A 19,784-nucleotide genomic window follows, 5' to 3' on the forward strand; every position below is an offset into this window, starting at 1 on the left:
GTGTTCCAATTGCCTACAGTATTCAGAATAGTAACATACTGTATGGGTTTGTAGCCTAGAAGCAAAAGGCTAGACCACCACAGCCTAGGTGTGTAGTAGGCTATACTATAATATTTAGGTTGGTGTAAATACATGCTATAATGTTTACACAACCACAAAATCATCTAAGGATACACTTCTTAGAATATATCTTCACTTCTGTAAGAGAAATCAAAAAGACCAGCAATTATAACAAGATAGAGGACTATGATTAGATCCAAAGATCAAGATAATTTGAAAGGAAGCCAACTCGAAATAGCAACCGGAACCTTTCCAGATGCTCATTGTTGATATATATTTGATAGGGATTTTCTGCCCAATCTGAAGGCAAAGTTTGCTGTCCGCATTTCTTTGTATTACTAAAAATGAATTAAAAGTAATTTCTTCAATGCTAAATACACTTTTTTCTAACAATAGAAGTCTTAACGTATGTTTATTAGACTTTGAAAGTCCAGAAGTTTAATGAAGAAAACAAATTCCCACATAATCTCACAACTAAGAGATGCCATTTTCACCCTTAAGTCACTGAATAGTTGGTTTTATACTGTTTGTATAGCATATCCCGCTGTTGTCACTTAACATTATGCTTGGAATATGTCACTTAAAAAATATGTATATATTTGTCATGACTTTATAATATTCTCTTTAGTAGATATATGACATATTTAACTTTTCTCTTATTTCTGTATAACTAAATGGCTTCTTTTTTGCTATTATGTTATAATGAATGTTTTTGCATCAAGAATAACTTATAAAGACATCTAAAGGACTCTAATAATGATAAATCAAGATCAACTAAAAAACGTGAACACGCTTGACATGCGTTGCTACAGGTTATGAATCACAAATTATCCTTGGTCTCCCATCTCTATGGGTTTTTTTTTACATGGCTAACTAACTTAATAGCACCTAGAATTACAGGTGCATCAACTTTTAATGTTATCCATTTTCAAATCTATTTGTTTTAATATCCTGCTTTATTTCACATATTCCTTAAGGGAACTTGGAATTTTTCACCTTTTTAATAGAATATGTATTAGTTATCTTTGCTGCATAAAAAATTACCTCAAAGCTTAGCTCAAGACAACAAATACTTATAATCTCACATTTGTGTGGGGGGGCGCGGGTGGCGGGACTCATGACCAGGTGCAGCTTAGCAGGGCAATTCTGGTTCAGGATCTTTCATGAGATTATAGTCAAGCTCTCAAATTGCAGTCATCTCAAGATCCAAGGAGCTAGAAATTGGCTCCTATGCTCAATCACATGGCTGGTGGCATGCCACAGCTCCTCACTGGCTGTTTGCTGGAGGCCTCTGCTCCTCACCTCATGGGCCTCTCCATAGAATTGCTTCCAACAGGGAAGCTGTGTCCCCCAGAGTGAGAGATGCAAAAGAGACAAGAAGAAAGATGTCCAAAACAGAAGCAACAATACCATCACTCTTCCTGAATTATATTGGTCACACAGACCAGCCTTGGCATAATGTGGGAGGGGACCACACAAGGGTATGAACACCAAGAGAAGTGGATGATTTGGATTTTATGTTGAAACTGTGGAATCTTGGAGACTAACTACCACATATATAATTTTTATGAGGATCTGAAATATGTACCTAATAATCTTCTGCTGAAAACTCTTTCATGTGCTGCCACTTAGAAAAGAGTTTACCATTACCAAGTAAATTTGAATATTCCCACATCTTACAAGTGAGTAACTCCACTCCTAGGTCTAACTTCCTAAAGAAAGTCTTTATGTAGACACCAGGGTGTATATATAGAAAGTCTCCTATAGGGGCACATGTACAAGAATGTTCTATATAGCAGGCTTTGTGATAGCAATAAATAAATAACAGTCCAGATGTCCATCAATAGAAAAAATAATAGCAAAGTAAATTGTAGGGTGTTGATATCATAAAATACTATTCAGCATGACACTGAATGAACTACAGTGCATGCATCAATCCAGCTGCATCTGCTGAGTGCAAAACACAGAATATAAAATATATATCAATTACATTACTATAATATTCATAAAAGACAAAACCAAATAACATACTGTTTAGTGGTACATTTATAAGAACTAAAATTATAAAGTAAAGCAAGTATACGATGATTCAAAGGCCAGGAGAACAGTAACGCGCTGGAGAGAGAGATGGGAATGTGCCCAGAAAGGCCTGCAGAGACTTCTAAGAAAGTGGCAACCTTTCATTTTATAACCTGGGATGGTGAGTATAGAGGTGCTCACCTTATGTTTTTAAATCTACATAAATAAATGTTTTTACTCTCTTCAATAACTACATGAAAAAACCACACCATGTGGTAAAATTATTCAATAATATTTGCAACATGAAAATAGTAGTCAACACATTAAGCACTTACTATGTGACAGGCACTGTGATAAGCATGTTGAGTGATGGTTTTTCATTTAATTCTCACCACAGGTAAAAGGCAAAAATTACTCTTTTTTTCCTCATTTGCCAGATGAAAAAATTTAATCTTTAATAAATGAAAACACTTGCCCAGGGTGAGACAGCCAGCATGTCATGGAGCTGGGATTCAAACTCAGGCAAGATAGTTCTGGAGCTAACTTTCCTGATGGCTAAGTTTACACTTGGGTTCGTTCCTACACGTAATTCCATGTGTAAAATGATGAAATGAAGCACTAAATCATGGAAGTGTTGGAATTATATCTGAAATAGATAAACTGGTCCTTGCACAGGTGAATGGACATTCGCACAAGCTCTCAAGACTCCTCCATCTCTTTCCACTGTTCCCTGATGATGAAATCCTCCTCACCTTTCTATCAGGATTTCAGGTGCCTCTCTTATAAACACCAACCAAATAAGAAGACACATTTTTAGAGCACCTAGTATAAGCCAGGCTCTCATCTAAGTGCGAGATACATGAACTCTCATCTAAGTGCTAGATGCGTTAACTCATTTGATCCTCATAACCACTCACTACACTGAATGTTACTATGGTACCCATTTTACAGATGAGATAGCAGGTCCCAAGAAAACTGTTTCCAGCCATTACACATCTTATAAATGGCAGCACCAGCATTTAAACCCAGACATTCCAGATCCAGAGCTTATGATCTTAACCGCTAATATACTGTCTCCCATAAGATATTATGTTTAGAGTAAGGGCAGATAAGAGAAAAGCAGGCTCCTTTCCTAATGGAATGCTGTATGGAGTATAGATGTTCTCTATCAAACGAAATGCTTGAAAGGATTTCTGTTCTCAGATTTTCTTATGATGTCAGAAAAAATGTAACGTGTGCTAGGAAAAAAATGTATCATGGTTTTATCTTGGAGACAGTAAGAACACTATAATTGCACTTCAGTTTTTAATTTAATTTTGTTACAAGTTCACTGCCTTTATTATCTTAAGCTAACAGGAGTTAATTCAACTAGTTAACATTACAGTCATTTGATTCACATTTGCTCTAAGTCATTTTTAGGAGTGAGGAAAGATATTTTATATATTAATCTAAATTTGGGAGGCTCCCACTACATGTGAGGCCCTAGAACAAAAGATATTAAGTTTAAAAAAACATAGTCCCTCCCCACAGCAGTCCACAGCCTAGTGGTAGACAAATAATTACCATGCATATGATTGTTATCAACATACTAGGTTCTAAAACAGAGGAATGCATTCTAGAAGTGACTGTCTCAATTTATGCTGCCTTTTAAAAAAAAGTGTCTTTTGAACTGAGCCATGCAAGATAAATGTACTTTTGCTACATGGAAATTGGAAGGAAGGGCATTCCTGATAGAGAGAGCACAGCACAGTCAAAAGTCTGGAGACATAAAAGAACATCATATGTATAATTTGTTGCTGCTAGAGTGGAAATTGCTTAGAGGGTCATAGTGGAAAATGACTCTGGAAAGGGCAGTTGGAGGAAAATAATGAAAGCCTTTTCCTGATTCAATAGTTCGACCTGAGGGCAATAGGGAGTCTTAAAGATTTTTAAGCAGGAAATTATCATGTTTATTATTTATTTTATTCTGTAATCCAGAGGGGCTGGATTATGGAAGGAGGAGCCTCACTGCAGAAACAGCAGCCTGAAGGCTATTTTAATAGTTCTGTCAAACATTACCAACAATCTGAACTAGACAACCTTATAAAATAAATAATATTTTAGATTCCATTTTACAGATGAAAAAATCAAGGCGCAGAGGAGTAAAGTAACTTGTCCAGCACTGCACAGCTGGTAAACAGGGGAGTCAGGGTTCAAACCCAGGTGGTCAGACTGTAATGCCTCCTGCACAGGTCACTTCTCTGCCAGGTTGGATGATAATCATGACAGGTGAAAAAAGGTAGGTAGTTAGAGAGCCTTAAGTTTGGACTACAGAATCGAGGGTACTCCCTCCCATTAAACATCACATGGATCACAGAGTAAGAGACATGGCAGCTAGAGAATCAGTGAGTTCCGTTTCAGACATGTGGTCCAGAAGGTCTTTGAAAGACAGGCCCAGATGCCAGAGAGCTATTGAAAATGCCAAGGCTAGGCTCAGGAGAGTAGGGGCGGGAGAAAATCAACTGGCCATGGAAGATCACCACTACATAGACACCCTCCCACCCAAGACACTCATCCTGAAGATGCAGAACCTGAGGCTATGGAGAGGCAGCTCAGAAGACAGCCCTCTGGAGCCAAAACCACTTTCAAATTCTGGGCTTCCATGTGTGTTCTGGATTAAGTTTCTTTACTTTTCAGATTGGAGGGTTTTTTCATTTATAAGATTGAGACTGTAGAGTAGTACATCACTTACCACTTGTAAAGACAAAAATTAATATATATCTTAAGTTCCTAGTACATTGCTTACCAAAAGTAAGTACTTGATAAATGATACATAATGATTATTATCATCATTGTTATCATTTCAGAGATTGGTCAAAAATGAGGCTCTAGTGTAGGTGTAACACACTGGGCTCCCAGCCCAATTACTTTCTTGGCAATTTTTTTCCATAAAATGTTCTTAATTACCTGGAATTATCACTAACTTTTCAACCGAGGAAAAGAAAAAAAGAAGCCCCTTTTGAGGAACATGAATTAGCATTTTTTTAAAATCTATTCTCTATTAGCCAAAAAGAATAACCTAGAGAAATCAGATTACAATTAGATATACATGTATACAATAAAATACAAAACATTGCTCGGAAACAAATCGAGTGACACATTTTCCTGGAGTCTGAAATGACCCAGACGAGTCTGTGGTGTGACTCATTGCATCTAAAGAAGAATCAGGCAGTGATTCTGTCTGTGATAGAAAGGAGCTTCTCAGCCATGGTCATCTTGCCCAGGATTTTCCATGGTGACATTATCTGTGGTCACAATGGGTACATCCCCCAAGAAGGATGGTCTTCCAGGAGTCACTGAAAATTTCAAGAAGTGAAAATCCAACAGAAAATATTTGAACCCAGGAATAAAATAGAAGCCTGGAAGACTGAAGGATATGTAAGCAATTATTTGTCACTTTGTCATTCCTCCTTTAGATGTATTTTTCTTGGGGATTCAATGTGGTCAGTAAGAATACAGTTATACAGTCAAAAACTTTGGGACTGAAAAATTACAGTAGAGAAGACTTTCTAGTAAAATGACTTCAGTTCACATCACTGACATACACACACACACACAGGTCAAAACACAAACACACTTAAGAAAAAAAGACATTGGAAATAAATTAAATTTATTGTTTAATTTGATTGCCTTTAAGATAATACATTTGGTAAGGATGTGAATATAAGCAATGTGGAAAAAATAAAATAAACGAAGAGGAAGCAGTGCCAACCTCATCAATTAGAAATAAGGGGAGATGTTTCAAGGCAAAATTCCTCCTTCTGCACTAAGGATTCTTGGTCTTTTGAGTTCAGTTCTCTGAACAGGGCTGCAGAGCCTCAGACTCCGCTAGTTCTCCCTCCTTTCAAGCCCCTATCTCTGCCCCTGCTTATCTGAATATATAGGCCTGCCCTTTGCTCAGATTTATGGGTCCAGCAAGGGCTGTGTGTATTTACTGTGTTCTGACCTGAAGACCCCAGGCTGAAGGAGAAGAGGAGGAAACTGGGACCCATTCCATAAACAGAGACAGATCTGAGGGGGAGGTAAAAGGCTTTGCTAGCACTTAACATTTTTAACTATTTGGCCAAAGCTTACGAATTACCGATTAGATTAGAGTACAAGAAAAACGAAAGACGTCGGTGGAGATATGGAGAGAGTAAATTGTATATTTTTGCTCTAGGCTAGTTGCTTGGAGGCTCTGGGTTTGGGGGTGGGGGTGTGGTTAAATTTAATATGAAAGGTCAGAAAGAAAATTGATAAGTCAGTTACAGAGGGAGTTATAAAATGCTTTGGGAAGACAAAAATGAGGATATAAACAACATTTAATAAGTTGGCAAATTTCTCCAACCACAAGTTAAGCTCCTTGTGTGAAGCAAGATTCGTTGCATTTTTTAAACTGTAATTGGTTATAGAAGAAAAATCCCCTGCTCTATGTTTAAATGAGAACACATTGCCATAGATGACCAAAAGCCAATAATTACGAGTTTAAATATTTTTCTTAGAGCCTGGTGACCCACTTGAAAGCATCTGTTTTCAAACAGGGCTGCTTTGTAAATGGGCCACCAGTATGTAAAGCAACTGGTCCATCTGTAAGGTGCATGCACCAGTTCAAATGGGAAATAAAAAGCACTTACATCTTGAGCAGTGCTTAGCACCCCAAAATGAATCCGTCTTCCTCAGGGCCATATGTTTGTGTACCAGCAAAATGTGAAAGCACCACTTCTATTTGGAGCCATTCTCAAATGATCTACTTACTGGAAAAACTTGAGTTCATGTGGGAAAACCCTTACCTACCAACTGACTACATCAGAAATAATCTAGCATCATATGTAAAGTCTACAATATTCAATAGAGAACTCAAAAACAAAGCAACTAGGATAAGACAGTAAGTGAATCCTCCACAAATCAATTTACATTACAATGGAGCAAAAACGTGTAATATACATGGCTGAGGCTGTGATTAGAAAATTTGTGAAATATCATCAAATTGCTTCTTTTTACTCATTTCAATATAAAGCAACTGTGTTCCCATGATGTCATCTGTTAAAGCTATAATGATCTACTATGGTGATGATATTGTGTGACTGGAACATTTGGTTTCAACTAAAATATGTTGTGGATAATAAAGAGTGTTATTACAGTCCATTCTAAGTGGACCTGTGTGACTTAGATTGAATTAATAATTGCATGAGAAAATACATGTGCTTCACATTGTGTGTGGCACTTTAGAAATGTTAACCTGTTTATTTATATTATTATTAAAGTCATTTGTCAGAAAATCAAAAGTAAAATTAATTCTATAACTGAACTTTTAAAAAAGTTATAATACAAAAAGCATATAAATGCATTTTCTTTTCCATTTATGTGTGCTATTTTATGCAGAAAATTAAACATAAAATTCTGAGCAGTCAAGTTAAAGAAGGCATTTGATTATTACATCAGTATAAGCTGACTACGGAACAGTGGAAACTTGGGCAAAAAATGATGAATGGGAAAGAGCTATCCTAACAAGGTTGCATTTCTAAAGTAAAATGAAATATGTGACATAGTATTCTAGAAAACTAATATCTTTACTGCTATCTCTTTTGAACTTTTCCTCTAAAATAGTAAAACTTCTGCTTTGTAAATAATGCATGCTCAAAACAGATGCAACTGCATGCAGACTGTTGAGAAGAATTTTTGGAGCTATTACATCGTAGCTAAAATGCTTCCCTGTGTCATTTCTGTTGAGATCCATTTGCCAGTGAAATAATTTTTTTTTCTAATATGGTGTGGATCATAGCAGCAATGGGTTCAGATGTAACCATTTCAGAGCAGAGGCCTAGCTCAGTATGCCAGAAAAAAAAAAAAAAAGAAAAAAGAAAAGAAAAGAAAAGAAAACCCACCACAAAGAACATTGAGATGAATGGCTCTATTTTATGAGCCATAAAAGTTTTATTCATCTTGACACTGAAACAGGTTTAGGCAGTGAGTTGACACGCCTTAAATAAATAAGTGGAATTAATTCCCCAGCCCTTGAAACAATAGCAGCATGCATGTAGCACGGAGAAATGCCCCATTGTTTCCCTGTGGCTGCCTGATATTGATATTATTTGTGTTTTTCTGTGCTGCTTCCTCAGGGGCCTGGTTGATCCACTTCAGATTCATCCCCTGTTTTATTAGAGGTTGAAAAAGGTTCAAGACCTGGTTGTACCACAGCTCCCACCGACAGCTAAGGAACCAGTTTGGCGTCTGGTTTGTCTGTTGTTTTACTGCTGACCTTCAAATCAACTTTAACCCCTGACCTCTGGAGGCATCTATCATGACAAGAGGCTGTTTAACACAAACGGTGCCCATTTATAGGGGAAGAGACTCTGAAGATTTCCTTTTTATGAAGAATTTAGTTTTTCACCCCTCTTTTCTCAGTCACCACAGGTGAAATCCCTCTCAGCAGCTGGCTTATGAAATAATGTGAAGGGAGGCCTTAATGAGCAGAATGCACCCTCAGCTGGAGATAAATATATGCAAATGAGATGCACAAACAAAGGAGCCTGGACAGAGAAATATCTGCAATTCCAGCAAAATGCTGCCTGCAGCTCGAAGATGAACAGCTTTGATAAAATGGTAACAAAAAGCACCTTTTTATCCTCCAGCGTGTTTTACATTGCAATAGACCATTGTCATTGCAACCCAGTGGAGCATGCAGAGGTTTTCTGCACTGTTTCAGAAAACTGTTTAAACATTTGTTTTAAGGCATTCATGAAATATAATCAATGAACTGCTTCTTTGTTGTTGTTGTGATTTTTTTTTTTTTCCCTGAGTGTGTTTTAGATGTTACTGTAGTTATTTTACCTGTTGGTCTTTTCGTGGTTTAATGTTGCTGGCTTGCTGTGCTAGTTCATGTTTTGGTGACTGTTTCTTCCACTAGTGAGAATGATTTTTTTTTTTTTTTTTTTTTTTTTTTTTACATTTCAATGGAAAGAGATTTCAAGTTAATAACTAGTAAGAATTGGCTTTGAGCAGCACCCGAACAACTCGTTTTAATGATGGCAATCAAGTGTGAGAGCTAATTCAGAGACAGGCATGTTAACATGCTGATTTTAATAAGCTTTAAAAAGGCAATCTCTAACTTTTAAAAGTCTCTTTTTAATTTAATTGTTCTTGGTTCATATGATGCCAAAACAAACAAAACCATTAAAATATGTTTTCAATATGTATCCACGGTGTTATCTGATGATGTTCTAAATTAGCATCATGTTGGTAAAATAATGATTTGATAAGCTTTAAAAATGGAAAAGCTGGAATTATTGACGTAGTTAGAGGAAAAAGCAACATTTTTTCCTAAAAATGAACAAAGCCCCAGCCCCAAGATCTCAAACCAGAGAAAGGCTGGGCTCACGACATGTAAATTGCTGCTTTTGAGCATGTGTATTATGTTTAAGTGAATTGTCAAAGCAGCTAAGGTGAGAGAAGAAACACTATGCGCTTCACATGTGTCAAAATACTATCACTCTAAAAGCTCAGCAATATTTGGTTCTTTCATTTATAACGCAACCCTAGCATTCTGCAGCAAGAGATGTACAAGGACCTTTACATTTCCTTTACCTAAATTATTTCATCTTGGTAGCTAGGATTGGAGTGGAGACATTCTTCTGAGTATTGTGTAGCTTTCACATTTTATGTGCATTTCATCAGGCAAATGTCAAATTTGCTAATAACAAGAAAATCTCCTCATTTTTAATCATGCCACTCCTGTTGCATGGGGTGGGGTGTGGGGTGGGGGATGGACGCAAGCAGGGGGCGGAGGAGGAAGCGTAAAAGCATTGAGCAGTCTGACCAAAGAGAATAAGGAGAAAAATGCTGTTTGGATTTTTAAATGACACATGCTTGGTTATCTCAGTGCCTGTATCAGTGCGTCATTAAATTCAGAATTTCGGGAGTTAATAGAAAGTTGGTTATATTAGGGATGCTTTTTCAAGCCCAGCTTCGAAGCAGCATAATTATGTTCAACTGCTGTTGTTTGGAAAGGGCAAACAGCATCTTAGGCACAGAACAATGAAATTACAGCTGAGATTTAGGTTAGCAAAAGCCGTCTTCTCTAGGCTTTTATGATTCATTATTTCCCATTAAATACAGTATTAGAAGTGTACACTAGATAGCTCGTGGTTGCTGCTCTCGGAGCACATTATCTATATTACACAGGTCTGGGGAGCAGAATTAGAAAACTTTGGGGGAATGAGCAATATGTGTTTGCTGATAGAAGTACCATATGGCTCATCTTCTTCAATTGCTTTCATTGCGACTCTGATGCTGGAGAAATTAAAGTTTTATTTGATGTGGCACAGCTTAATGAACTGTCTTCTGTTAGGAAAATTGAATATGTTTCCTGTTATTTGAGCACAGAGCCTCCATGGTTTGGCTGATGAGGGATGCATTATGTATTGTTTATTTAGCATTTTGAAAACAAAAGCAAGATATTGAAGGTAAAATTGATTACTGCTGGATCGCATTATATGATCAAGTTTTCTCCCTTTAAATTTCCCTTTACAATCCTTTTGTAATGTTTTAATGTGAGATTGTTCCAGCTTTTTGTTTTTCAAAGGTACACAGAACTTGGTTTTATTAAAATACCTTTATTTGTAAACGAGCCACATGAAACTGTGAAGCCAGTATTGCTATATTTATAAAGTTCTAAGAACAATGTTTGGAAAAAAAGAAAATAATTCAATTTGTATGAATCTAATTGCAAAACTTCTAGTGAACCCCCAATCAGTTCTGAGAGAATCTAATGTTTGGCTAGTTGAAAGGGGGATGTCATTTTCTTTTGTTTGAAATAGACCACTTAAGAACATGCTGGGGTGGGGCCATAAGATAAGGAAGACGCTTTTAATATTCGGAAATACAAACCTAAAAATATCGTTTTAAAATTTTGAGTTAGTCATCAGTGAATAAGAAGCTGTATTCGGCCTGCAGATTAAAGAAAATAAAGTGTAGATCTCATGAATTTAAGTTTTTAGTGAATAAATAGGATTACAATATGCTTACATGCTGAGAAAACTGGGATGTCAACCCGTGTGAATGTTCTCTACTCCCTGAAGAATCTATGAGAGAATATATTTAAAATTTTGTTTAATTTCCTTGTTTTTGTTCTGGTTCTGATTGTTTTTGAAAAATAAGAAATCTAAATAATCTCTAAAAAGACTAAATGTAAAATCATCTTCTAATCACTACATTTCTTTCTTTCATTTTTCAGTGAGAAATATTACCACGTGTGCTGATGCCTCAGACACACCAATCTGCAACAAGCAACTAGGATAAAAAATTGTTAAAAGTGAATCAACATTTATCTGGAATATACAGTCCTGACCCCCTTACGCACTCCCCCCCACCCCCCTCCCCGCAACACACAAAGTCATTTGTCTTCTATGTCCTGTGATGTTTTGAGGATTCTGGCAAATATGGCAGTTAAACAAACTTCTAGCACAATCTAAATACAGTCTGTTCAAGAGAGGCTTCCAATGTTTATAGACCATAAGTAAAGAAAAAAAAAATCTGGTATTTAACCAAGAATAGTGCTCTTGAAAATGTCTCAGAACAAAGTGTTTAAGCAAAACTTTGGCCATAGATATTCTCCATTCCTCATTCTTTGCTGATTTTTTTTTCAATGAGGACTTTTTATATGCCATCATTTTGCTTCTTCTTCTTCTTCTTCTTCTTTCTTTTTTTTTTTTTTTTTTTTTTTAATTAACAAACTAATTTTAAAAATCAACACCTGACTGGGGACCTGGTCATACAAACTTCCTTTAGATACAGTTGAGAAGAAAACATCACATTTTTATGAAGCCCCTCTCCTGACAGGGGACTGGAGGAGGAACACCATTATGCATTGTTATCAGCGTGGTGTAATTTGACTGTTGACAAAGTATCCGTGGCAGTGCGAATGAGCGCAGTTAGAAGTGTGGCGGATTGTAATCAAGAAGATGCTTAGCTGTGCAACACTGCATCTCGAGCAGATTTGAATCAACATTGCCTTAAGGGGACACACACACATACCAAAAGAAAAAAAATCCATTAATTTTTAGAGGGAAAATTAGAGTGGCACTTGATGAAGTGAAATTTGACATGCGTTAATTGGTGTGCAGCTCTCCTAATGAGAGATTTTCAAATTCTTTTACTGCTGTCACCATGATGGCACATTGTCTTGCTGGACAAATACTAAAATTGCAAATTGGCTTGATCAGGAAGTTTTACGTATGAAGATAACACTGTATCCTCTAGTCCACTTCCAAAAGGTGGACAGCTGGAGAGCAAAGATGACTTTCAGCTTTACCTTCACCCCAGATTTTTAAAAAAAGGATTATTATGATAGTTTCATTATGAGACTTAATGTAAAGGAAGCAGGTGCTGATACAATTTTCTTAAACAGATGGAAACGTTTCTTTGATACTCATGCTTCTGCTTCATATGAAATATTTCAGGTAGAAAAAGAAAGCCAGTGAAATGCTACATTATATATATACACTCTCATATTTCTCCTTATATTCTTCAGAAATTGGAGTTAGGTGGATTTTTTGAAAGCTCATGTCACATTTTTCCCTGCTCTGAGATCTAAGGCACTCCAGTTCCCCTTCTTGTCTTAAAGTAATTATACTGATGTTTGGCCCCCAGGATGGCACCAAATATGATACCACAATAATTTTGGTTTCCTTTTTCCAACTCCTCTTGTCTAGCCCTTGAACCTCTCTTAATTCATTAACATATTGAATTTTTTCAATTTTCCATTTTCTTGCAATAACAATATTAATGCCGGGGTGAAAGCTTGATTGGAGCTAAATTACTTGTTACCTGCTGGCATTTATTTATATGGCATTGAATTATAAAGCTTTGCTATTGTCATGCCTTGGGCGAATTGTTTATGACACCAGTAATAGGAGTAATTGTTATTGTTGAAATTACCTGTCAGCTACCCATAGCAGTGGCCCTTGTCCCACTGACAAATAGTGACAAGGGAGAGGTATCCTCCATGCGTCCCCCTGATGGCTTCTCCTCTGATAATAAGAAGTGCAGGGCCTCTGATAATTTGCCTGTCACTGTTGAGTGCAGCTCAGAGAGAGTTGGCCAAATTGTTGTCATTCACTTTGACAAAGACAGCAAAATGCTCCCGTGCAAGAGGAGGATTATCAAAATAAATGAAATAGCTTACACCCCCTTTGTTTGGCTCAAGAATTGCCTGGCTTTGTATGAGGTTGTGAAATCAAGGTCCAGTTCTTATCGATGTGCCTCTGCTCATTCTAAGATGAGGATCCCAGGGAAGGAAAGGCACCTTAGAAGACTCGCCATTTTGCAGCTTGCATCGGCTAGTAAAAAATTATATTCAAATGTAAAGGGAAAGTCAATAAAGTTGTAATAAGTCTAATATGTCACTAAATACATTAATTTAAAACACATCTAAAATTTACACCTTTTCTTTCCTGCCTTCCATTTGTCCCTCTGATTCTTTTTTGGCCCACACAGACATTCAAATTCAATAAGCATTCAAAAATGCACAGGTTTCTCATTTGCAATCAAGTTTTCTTTGAAAGTTTAGAAATCTCCATCTCTGACTCTTACAGCTTTAAAAGATTATCTAGTTGGATTTAGGATTATTGTTTCAGATGGTTGGTTCCTTTCCATACATTACTTTTTATTTATATACTATCTTCATGAGTAAAGAGATAAATGAAACATAGTTCCAGGTATGAAGCATCAATTATCACAGGCTTACAGAGGAAGCAAAATGGGCCTGTTATTGCCAGAGTGCAAATATTAATGTAAACCTTTGCATTTTAAAATCCCTTGGTTGCAGCCTGTGAACCTGTCATAGAGGGGGAAAGGGACAAGGAGCAGCAGGGATGGTGTCGCGGAGTGTCCCTGTCTGAAAGAAATGGGCTTGAAACGAATCAAACCTTTGCCCTTGTAAAAACCAGAATCATTCCCACCTTTCCACAAAAGGCATCATTTCATGGTAGGAAAATTCTTATTTTTAAGGTGCCTGGGAGGCTATTACTCATATATCTTCTTGACAAATACTTCCTGTTATAAGAACTTGAAAAGAAAAGGAAAAAATAACTAGGATAAATGTAAAATATTGGCTCCATATAGGATAGTAATCAGCTGTTTATTGGTCTCTACTAGACAAGTAATGACCAACCACAGTGTTAAGTACCAGCAACATTGCCTTGGGCCCTTGCCTCCCAACACCAGCCATTATCTGATTAGAGAACCTCCAAAGAAGTCACTATTGCATAATTTTATGGGTCTTAACAGTGCAGGTTGGCTGGCAGAAAAACTACCTAGGAGGGTTGATAAAGCAACAGTGAAACATGATTTTATTTACTTCACTTACACCTTGGTCTCTGAAAGAGTACCTGAGTATCTCAGATGCTGGTGGCTACACAAGAAACCTAAAATCAATTCAAATAGGAATTGCGTGGGACATGGGGGAGGTGGAGGAGGGGGACAAGAAAAGTAAAATTATCTGTCTCTTAAAGCTTTTCATGGACTGCATAGTTTGAAGTAGTGAACAACATTGTTATAGGCATCTCAATCCTTTCTTAGGTGTTATGTATTTAAAGCAGGTAAATAGGGTTTTAGCAGTGCTAAAACCATACATGCAATATGATTATAGGAATAAAATGTGTTTCTAATCCTTAATGATGATGTAGTCTTCTAAAGACAACCACTGCATGGTTAACTATGTTGAATGTCCCTGATTAACAAGTGGAAGGCAGTGACACAATTAAGAGGTTATCTGTAGTAATAAAAATGCTCAAACCTGTCTTGGAATGTGATCCCTTTAACAGATAATTTTTAAGAATGCATGTCCTTGCTTTCTCTGTGGAGACACACGTTAGTGATCCCAGGAGGGGAAATAAACATACGTTTTTAAATGAAGATATTTAAAATGTACCCCATATTTCAGCATGTTGCTGTAACCTGGTCTTTTTTATGTTCCTCCTATAAAACCTAAATTAAGCCTCTTAGGAGTGGTTTTGCTGCAGGTTTCAACTAAAAACACAATACATTTTAAATGGTTCCAGTACTTGAGTGCACTTTAACATGTAATCACTAATGTGCATTCTCTTCCTCTCTCTTCCAAGCACCAGTCCTTCTAAAAGGATGAGACTTCTTTAAAATTTAGCTTCATTTGAAATGTAAACTTTTAACAAATAGTAATTGCTTCTGTAGCTCTATTGATGAAGTGACTGGCAGCAAATCTTTTCTTTCTTTTTTTTCCCCCTTTCTCTGTAACATTTTGAAATACCCATCAGTGTCAAAGAAAACTGCACACGCCTCCTTTGGTGCTCTAAATAAGGCTCAGCAATGTTAAGAAAAATGTCAGAAAAAGCTCAGTGGATTAAAGGAACATTTCTGCATCATGTCAAGGAGGATGGCAGGGCAGACTGGTCCGCATAATTTTGAAAGATATTTTTTGTAAAACGCTTACTCTTATGAACCAAATGAAATTTTATTTGGAAAGATTTGATATTGTATTTGATAACATACAACCTTCAGTTGTTTTTCTAAATCTTGTTATTTTTTAAATATGTCTTTGGTATGTATTCTTTACATTAGAACTGTAATACACTCATCTTTTGGTAGAATGTTCCTGTACCCGGGTGCAGCGTTAAAATACATTTCAGACTCTTTCATGCATTTTTCTTTTCTTTCTAAAATTCTTGGAATGTTCACTCAGCGGAAGCAGTGAAAATGCTCGGCTCTTCCACATGCAAATTTATTGAACTAGTCAGTCTTTTTTCCCCTTAAATAAAATGTGCATATAGTTTTGGAGATTTTCAAAAAATAAATCATTTACATGCCTTTGTGTATTAAAAATAAATTGCTGGTATGATGTTTTTAGTTTGTTTTGTTCTATTTTACTAAAGAATATGCAATAGTCACAAAATAGTGCAACGACAGTAAAATATTCCACAGTATTGTAACTACGTAATTAAAACAACGTCAGAAAACACCTTACAAATTTAATACTAGATACCACCAGAAATGGCAAGATTAGTTTTACAGAAACAAGGTAAGTCTCAGCTGATTTTAAATATAAACTTTTCCAAAACAGGTTAAAAATGAATTTAGACAAATTTGGCTCTTAACCTTTAAAGATTTCCTGCCCGCTTCTGTATGTCCTTTATTACATTAATTTTTTATTTAAATTACACCATTAACTGGATATGAATTTATCAAGAATACATGTATTGATTTATAAAACAGTACCATTAATTATTATAATAGCTAGATGTAGCTGATATTACAAAGCCATTTAAAGGTTTTTAATATAACTTGGACATACATAGATAGATAGACATTATGGACAAGACTACAATTTAAACTGGCTACCAGCAGTTAATGAAATCCTTGATTTATATTCTAGTTTAGAGATTGATTATATTGTTGCTTTGTAAAACTATTTATATTATGCCATTTTTCAAAGGATGTCTCAATAAAAAAAGCTAAATAAAATATTCAGTCAATTCCCAAAGCAGATTTTGTTTTCTATATTTTAAATGCTGGTGAAAATAATTGATTGTGTGTGTTCCAAGCTTTGTCATTTCCATTCCAGAGGTGGCTTTCCTGATGGGAGCCTCGTTTGCATATGCACACTTTCGCACACTTTTGATCCTTGCAGAAACAAATCGCTTTTCTTTATTTCATTATGCCTCCCACCCCCAGTAACAAACCCATGTATATTTCACAGACCCCGACTATCAGGACACATAAGTCTTTCTGGCATCTTTTATGTTATGCATTTTTTTCTTAAGGTTGTGGAAAACTGGGACTTACCCCAAAGCCGCAAAGCAGGCAATCACGAAGAGTATTTGGGTAAGAATGCAATCTGAAGAGGAAAAAAAGAAAAATGAGGAAGAACATCAGCAAATAACAGTAAAACTTTCAAATTACTTTTCAAATGGTAATTAGCCAGCAAATAGATTGAAATTTAAATTCTTTTCACATTGTACTTGGTTTGGGTCTCCCAGTCTCTTTATTTATATCACTTTTCCTTGCCTGGCAACATATGTTACCGATTTATTATAGTATTTTTACTGTTAGCAGACAAATCTGAAGGCTAGCTGAGAAGGCTAGCTTCATCTGATGACTTTAACAACAACTGCAGGGCATCCTTGAGGGTGAGCCAATAGGCTCTTTTGAAGCTATAATACTATTAACCATTTTGATGCTGAAATACTTCTCATAGCCAAAATTGGCTCTGTCTTTTCATGGGCACTCCAGTTTCTACACATAAGAAAGTTAATGTAAATGATTTGTTTTGTAAATATTTCAATAGCCTTCTAAGCACTTTCTTCCATGTGTCTTAAGTTCCCTAAAAGCCATCGGTTTGTTTATTTCCCCTTCTTTTACAGACACTGAAATCTGTGGCACACATTCATAAGTAAACAGCTATCAAACATCAGGTTAAGTTGTCACGTCCCCCTCCCCCATGCCATTAATTCTCTGCTATGCTATTAAAAGAAACAAACATCCTTTAGAATTTAAATGATCATGTTTCTCTGGTATATGTACAGCCTAGAAAAGTAAAGTTCAAGCAAGATTCTTCTTGGCTAAGAATCTGAAATTACTTTCCAAATTAGAGACACCATTAAAATCAAGACCGTTTTAATAGATACGTGACCCTAGCTAAAGGTTTATGCCTTTTAATATGTGCATGTGAAAACGTCTGTTTTAGAATTTTATTTGTTGACTAAAATATTCATTTTAAAGTTAACAAACTTCCATTTTTATGATTTCTAATGTACGTCAGTCCAAATTATCTTGTCGTTTTAATTTAAAATTTTTAGCAACAATTTCTCAATTTAAGTGTCTATGTGGGATTCATTTACAATTTCAGGTACATTTCATAAAACCTCCTTTGAGCATTCATGACTTGAAAATTTAGAAATTAAATCCCGATTACTGGAAGCCAGTATTTCTTGTCTAAAGGGTCTGGCTCAGCAACTAAAATTTAACGTAATTTCGATATTGGGAATTCAACCAATAAAAAAACGGATATTCAGTGCAGTACTGGGGGTTCTGACTGTCAAAAATGTCCATTTTTAGGACCTGAAATACACTCTGGATCCCTGGGATCCAGAAGGCACTAAGAGACCATTCAATATGTCCATCCAAACATATCTAACATGAGAGATTCTGTCTACAAATCATAATAATGCCACAGCTCTCCAACGTATTTAAGAATACACAATCATATCTGGTTTTAAGACATTTGCATATAAAATTTGACTTCAAAACAGGTGGTGAAATAACTACATCAATGCAATCATTCATCTGATTCTCATTTTTATGCGAAGTTCTCAGGTCTTTATCATTTATACTTCAATATACTTTAACAACTCTTATTTTAGCATTTATGACAACGGCCCCACCCACTGCACCAAAAGAATAATAATAATGAGTAAATGTTATATTCAGAAATACATAGTTGTATAGTTTCATCCTAGTCTAATTAACGATACTATTTAAGTTGGCCGATAGTTTATATCTGTTATCAGATACTTACAATATGTATTTCTTTTTTGTCCCAGCGTGGCATTGTATGGTGACTGTGGGTAATTTTAGGTCAGAAGTAATTATGATCAAAAGGATTTCAGCTTCAGAAAATGAGGCCAACTTTTTGAAGGCATAAATGCACTCCATTCCAAAAGTGATTATATGTAGGGTTATGAATTCCCAAGTGAGTCAGTGCTAGTCCTGTCATTCTAAATGCCCTAATTAAGACAAGTTAGTTTTTAAATATTATTCTTCTTCGAAAGATGGAGACAATAAGGTTGGAGGGCCAAGAGTTTTCTTTGTCCTCAAAAACATATGTTTTTGAACCAAAATCTAATCTCCAGCAGAGTTTGATCAGCATATTTAGAAGCCTGCCAACTGTGTACACAGGGCTCCGTGCTTTTCTAGAACAGGTCCGCTACTCTGATAATCCAGCCGGCGGTGCCCTTAATAGAGATGCCTTCCCACCCTCCTCTACCTACCACATTCTCTCTCTCTCCTCTCTCTTTCACCTTAAAACAGGTGTCTTTTTAATGCCTGAGTCTAAAGATACAGGTTTCTCTGGCTTCTGGCTCCAGCTCTGTCATGATCATTTTTAATAATTGACATGGCCCCTTCTCAAAACCACTCAGATTCTTAGCTGGAATCCCTACTCCACCCAATCTCAACTCTTCCCCGAACCCCATGGGCCATCCCCCTGCTTTCTGTTTTGTTCATCACCTTGGTTTCGTCACCCCCAGCCCCATTTCTGACCTGCTCTTTTTCTGGATCAGACGCAGGGAGGTTGAGAGGTAATGAGAACCAGATGGACATAGCGCAGAAATTGCCCAAATGGGTATGAGAATGTGGGGAGCTGTCAGGCATGGAGAGAAGCTGGAATTTTTCAGCAATAAAATGGGATTTATCGCCACTCTACCACAGTCATTGCTGACAACCGTTTACCTTGACAGAAACCCCATTCCAATAGGCCACGCCGATGCAGATTCTTTTTTCCCAAAGAGTGATGATTGGTATTTGTTCTAAGGCTCAAATGGCCTGCACTAAAGGTGAAGCATTAGGCCAAAGTCCTGTATTCCCCACTGAGGCAAATGAACCTGCTAAAATAAGTTCCTTCCACAATGGCTGTGTAATTGAAACCAGAAAGTGAGAGA

The 19,784-nt window shown here is 36.4% G+C and overlaps 2 long non-coding RNA genes across 10 annotated transcripts in view; one reads left to right on the forward strand and one right to left on the reverse strand.

Annotated features, from left to right (window-relative positions):
- LOC104005001 (uncharacterized) overlaps positions 1–19,463 on the reverse strand; it is a 556,115-nt gene extending 536,652 nt beyond the window's left edge. For 2 of the 9 annotated variants that reach the window (XR_008546272.2, XR_010149112.1), the window contains exons 1-2: positions 17,081–17,217; positions 16,912–16,963 (exon numbers count right to left, since the gene is read on the reverse strand). This is a non-coding gene — a long non-coding RNA (uncharacterized LOC104005001). Of the gene's footprint in view, positions 1–11,121; positions 11,178–16,911; positions 16,964–17,080; positions 17,218–18,643; positions 18,938–19,386 lie in introns of those variants that run through there. The other 7 variants (XR_010149118.1, XR_010149119.1, XR_010149117.1 and 4 more) reach the window with 7 other exon arrangements.
- Positions 5,356–13,522, forward strand: LOC104005000 (uncharacterized). Its single transcript, XR_678133.4, has 3 exons — positions 5,356–5,496; positions 8,503–8,700; positions 11,330–13,522. It is a non-coding gene; the product is annotated as an uncharacterized LOC104005000 (long non-coding RNA).
- Positions 19,464–19,784: the final 321 nt, after the last annotated feature.

The sequence above is a fragment of the Pan troglodytes genome, chromosome 12 (assembly GCF_028858775.2).
Source record: "Pan troglodytes isolate AG18354 chromosome 12, NHGRI_mPanTro3-v2.0_pri, whole genome shotgun sequence".
NCBI classification, from domain to species: Eukaryota; Metazoa; Chordata; class Mammalia; order Primates; family Hominidae; genus Pan; species Pan troglodytes.